Raw genomic sequence first — 5577 nt, forward strand, 5'->3', positions numbered from 1 at the left:
ATGTTTTACCCTAAGTATGTTAAAGTAACATACTTATATTTTATGTGCCATAAAATATTTCCAAAAATTTTTAAAGCTTTATATAAATTAGAATAGAACATATATTTAAAATCTATGTATTATGAAAAATGATTCACAAAGTACTTAATGGGTTAAAAAATGCAATCTTTCTTTAAAGAATATAAAGATAATACTGAAATTTCACTAACCAAATACACTATTTGCAAAACATTTCAATTGGCATAACAAAGTTTCAAGCAAAGCTTATTCAGAAAAAATTTATAAATGCATAATTATTTTCTACATATAATATTAAGAAAAAAGTTTATTATTAATGACGTTAAGGTATAATTTATTATGTGAAGATATATGGACCAAGTTACTAAAAAACAAAACAAACTATTATTAGTAGAAAATTCCTGTTCTGAATGATTTAAAATTTAAGATTAGAATAAGTGCTCATATTTAGGCATTTCAGTTTTAAAATAAAAATTACAAAATTTGGTCTTGGCCATAAAGCCCAAGGCGGCGGCCGCTTTGGTGTTGGAGCCCTAGAGAGCGGCAAAGAGACCGCTGGTATCGGAGCTTGGGTTTCTGTCCCTGTCTTCACTTGCGTCTCCTTCTTCTCAGGAGTCCTCGTGAGGCACCCGTCCCGGTGCCCCAGCAGAGCGACTGAGTTTGAAGGATGACCTCTAGGAAGAAAGTGTTGCTGAAAGTTATCATCCTGGGAGATTCTGGAGTTGGTAAGACATCACTCATGAACCAGTATGTGAACAAGAAATTCAGTAGTCAATATAAAGCCACAATAGGAGCAGACTTTTTGACAAAGGAGGTGATGGTGGATGACAGACTAGTTACAATGCAGATCTGGGACACAGCAGGACAGGAACGGTTCCAGTCTCTTGGTGTGGCCTTCTACAGAGGTGCAGACGGCTGTGTTCTGGTATTTGACGTGACTGCCCCCAACACATTCAAAACCCTTGAGAGTTGGAGAGATGAGTTTCTCATCCAGGCCAGTCCTCGGGATCCTGAAAACTTCCCTTTCGTGGTATTGGGAAACAAGATTGACCTTGAAAACAGACAAGTGGCCACGAAACGAGCACAGGCCTGGTGCTACAGCAAAAACAACATTCCCTACTTTGAGACCAGTGCCAAGGAGGCCATCAACATGGAGCAGGCATTCCAGACAATTGCACGGAATGCACTTAAACAGGAAACGGAGGTGGAGCTGTACAGTGAATTTCCTGAACCCATCAAACTGGACAAGAACGACTGGGCCAAAGCCTCAGCAGAAAGCTGCAGTTGCTGAATGGGCAGTGAGCAGAGCACAGAGCCCTTCACAAACCGAGAACACACTTAGGCCTTCCAACACAAACCCCCCTCTCCTCTCTCAGACAAAACATAAAGTGATCTTTCATATCCAGCTGCCAAAAGAAACCCCACCAAACACACTCACCCCTCCACACACAGATCTTACACAAGCAGACAGACTCCAGCAGCCCAGGAATGTGATGGCTCCATCAGGGTTTGCCCACCCACTATATCAGCCCTCATGTGGCAGTAGGATGGGCCAGCTGTAGAAATTGTTCAGGTGTAGAGTCGGCCTCAGAAGCTTATTATTTTTGCCCACCAGGGAGAGGCAACTGTTTACAGTTAATCTGTGTCTAGTTAGTTATCTGAATTTTTTAAGGGTCTTGTGATCTTTTTACCCCATGCCCACCCCCCTCTTGTGAAGGCTATCACTTGGGAAGGCTGGTGCCCCATGCTTCATTACAGGCTCATACCCAGTCTTACCAGGCTGAGTTTTGTATGTTTTATCTGTTAATGCTTGTTACTTTTAACTAATCAGATCTTTTTACAGTATCCATTTATTATGTAATGCTTCTTAGAAAAGAATCTTATAGTACATGTTAATATATGCAACCAATTAAAAATGTATAAATTAGTGTAAAAAAAAAATTACAAAATGCCTCCCTGGCTGATGTGGCTCAGTGGACTGAGTGCTGGCCTGCAAACCAAAAGATTGTCAGTTCGATTCCCAGTCAGGGCGCATATCTGGGCTGTGGGCCAGGACCCTAGAAGGGAGTCGTGCAAGAGGCAACCATACACTGATGTGTCTCTTCCTCTCTTTCTCCCTCCCTTACTCTCTTTCTAAAAATAAATTAATAAATAAAATTTTTGAAAATTAGAAAATGCCAAGGTGCCATTAAAATGCTTCATGGCTTAAAAGCCCACATATAGGGGGCACATTGATATATGCCGGTCTTTTAAATAGAACAATCTCCATTTCTGAGTAATTGTAGGTGTAAAGATTCAGCTACTAAAAAGACATTGTAACTGTAAAAGACTTGCAGGTAACAAAATCTACACATTTGCTGTTTCCATTGTTATGAAACACTAGAGATGTGCTGTTATACACAATGGGTAAACTCCATTCTCCATTGGGCTCTGCTCTGCTTTCATCTCAGTGTCACCAGCGGACCAGTAGACATTTAGATCAATAATCTTAGTAAATATACAAGTTAACGTATAAAAAGTTAATCAACAATAATATTCCTATTTTCAGTGTTTTTATGTAATGCCATATAATATATGTAAAACAAAGTTCTTGATTCACTTTTAAATATGATAAAATAAAAAGTAAATAAAAAGAAAAAAACCCTTCTAATTACAAATATAAACTGTAAAATATCTTACCTGGGCTGAGTAGCTACTATTAGAAAACATTCTCAGCTATTAGAGAACTCAAAGTCAAGGACTCCAATTTCATATTAAAATTATGGTACTTCTATAAGATAAATGTATTCACTCAAATCCCAGCTCTGCCCAACTAAATCCCTCAACTTCATGTAGTGATGTGTTTACAAGCATAACTATCTCCCAGGAAACATCCTCCGGTATTCGAAGACCTCAGACAATTCCTAATTAGCCCACAAAAAAAAGTTCCCTGACACCAAAGAAGTGTTTCTACCTCCTGAGTTAAATTCAGAGTGTTCTTGGGGGGCGGGGGGAGTCATATCTTTTCTTAGCCAGTATGAACTAGTCCTTAATAGGTTAAACTCTTAAAAGGCTGGAATATCTTGCCGCAAAGTGATATTTTTTAGTTATACTTGGTATAATCTTTTTAAAAGTCAGATTTGAGAAAATTTTAAAAAACAACTATTTTGTCTTTTGATCCACTGGACACTATGTGATTCAGCCCCAAGTCAGTGGTAGCCGTGGTGTGGTTTACTTCCTTCCCTGCTGGCGCAGTCCAGGAACCGCACTTTGGCTGACGCAGTGCCAGTTCTCTCTTAGCCTGCTTCCATCCTGTCTGTCCCGGGCGAGGTCCCTGCCTGGATCCTTTCTCCTGCCAGCCAGATGGCACCTCGCTCAGTCTGCTTATTCTGATGAGCCCAGTGCCAATCTCTCCTTTTTGACTGGACTCAGTATTCTTATTCCAGGCACTTGACTCAAATTTAACTGGTCTCTGAGCTATTTCAGGCACCTACCAGATTCTTTTATTAGTCGGACCATGCAAAAATGTGCTTCTTTATTGAAGAAGTCCTGTGCATCTGATTTCCTTCTTGCTATGACCCCATTACATTTCTGGCATTTTACTTAGAACTAAATAATGTCAGTGGATCCAAGTGACCTCTATAACGTGACAGAGAAATAAGAAAAATGGCCAGGGCTGCTTAAAACCTTTCGCTAAAGAAGTTACATGCCTAGGGTGTGACTACTCACCATGACCTGCCCAGTCAGGAATTTGTGATAAGGTCACCCTGTGAGGGTACTTTACATGAAACCTCTTTTTCGTTCACGCGGTATATGAAGCAGATTCAAATTAACGGCTGTGTTCATAGCTATAATACATTTTTCTATTATATTTTTATAATTTGTTTTAAAATTGTTCATTCACATTTGAAGCTATATAAAGTCATTAAGGGAATTTCTTTTACAAGATCAGTCCCATTATACTATGGCCTCATCAGTGATGTCCTATCGTAACTACAGAAAGAAAAGGGATGTAAAACTTGAACATTCCCAATTATAGCAAGATCAAAGAAATTCTTTACATGCCTATGACTAGTCTTGTTTTTTAAGTTTTCTTAATAACATGCTTTTATCTTATTTTATTTTATTTTTAAAGATTTTATTTATTTCTTTTTAGAGAGAAGCAAAGGAAGGGAGAAAGAGAGGGAGAGAAACATCAATATGTGGTTGCCTCTCACATGCCCCCCTACTGGGGACCTGGCCCACAACCCAGGCATGTGCCCTGATTGGGAATCGAACTGCAGACCCTTTGGTTCGCAGGCCAGCACTCAATCCACTGAGCCACACCAGCCAGGGTTTAATAACACGCTTTTAAAAAAATCAGAGGATTTCCTGAATTTTGGTGCATTGATTTAATCAGCAGGACTCACAATTAAAGCTTTCTTGAAAAGTTCCTGCTGAAATACATGAAATACATTTTATTATATAAGTGCTGTAGACAAAGAAAAATACATGCATAAAAAATGTTCCTAGCATTCTACCTCATTAGGTATATTTCAAATATTGAATTTGCACAAAAAGTTTAGTGAGCTATAAAGAATCACATTTTAAATGGTGAGGTTTTTGCATTCTTTTCATTATTACCAAAATCAGTGATGTGGAAAGAAGTTTTCTTTTTGTATGGGATACATTTTATTATGATAATTAAAACTCAAATTTATTTAAACAATTTCATTGTTTAAAAATCCCCACAGTCCCACAGGTTAAAATGAAAATTAAAAGAGCAAATTCTTAATAATTGTTATGAAATTCCAAGTAATTTTTTCTTACCACATTCTAATTCCCTTTTGAGTTTCCACCTACTTGCTATTGAAAGGCTATATTATTCAAACTTTCCCCCATTTATTTTTCTGATCTTGTGCTGATTTACAGCATTTTTTCCTTATGGACCTTCAGTGTAAAGATATTTATTTATTTTCTTTGATTTTAGAAAATGAATAAAAAGTATGCTTGACCTTGTGATCTGGGCATGGAGTTTGTAAACATGTATTTATTATTTTATTTGTTTTTACATGTGTTACTGTTCATGTTGTTGGTTTTGGTAACTTCTGTTATTTGGAACAGGGATGAGTGAAATAATTTAAGGAATTTTGTGTGAGTAAACACTTTATTATTTATCTCTCTCTGTGTTGCTTGATATTCACATCTTCTAACATTCACATTTTCTAATGTCTTCAAAGCTGAGTCCCAATAAAACAATTCTACATCTAACCAAAGATGAACAAAAAATCCAAGATATGTGGGCAACTAAGCAGTCCCTTAAAGCACAGCTGATGTCCACTAGACTACAAAGGAAAAAGAATGGGAGTCCTAATTCAAAGCTAGTTGAACTCTGTCTACAGCAGGCTCTCATTAATCTCGTACATGTTTTGCCTTTTCCTGCAGCATTTAACCATCATGCTAACTGCTAGTCCACTTCTCTCTATTCCATCTGCTACTGTCCCCTTCAGACCAGCCTCATCTCTCATCTTGATTAATACAGTAGTCTCCAAACTGGTTTCTGTGCCACATAAACATTTCTATGTTCATCTTGCCTGATGA

The 5577-nt window shown here is 37.8% G+C and overlaps 1 pseudogene; it reads left to right on the forward strand.

Moving 5' to 3' along the window:
• The first annotated feature begins 486 nt into the window (after positions 1-486).
• LOC112305522 (ras-related protein Rab-7a pseudogene) lies at positions 487-1568 on the forward strand (annotated as a pseudogene).
• The last annotated feature ends 4009 nt before the right edge of the window (positions 1569-5577 follow it).

Source organism: Desmodus rotundus, chromosome 4 (assembly GCF_022682495.2).
Source record: "Desmodus rotundus isolate HL8 chromosome 4, HLdesRot8A.1, whole genome shotgun sequence".
NCBI classification, from domain to species: domain Eukaryota; kingdom Metazoa; phylum Chordata; class Mammalia; order Chiroptera; family Phyllostomidae; genus Desmodus; species Desmodus rotundus.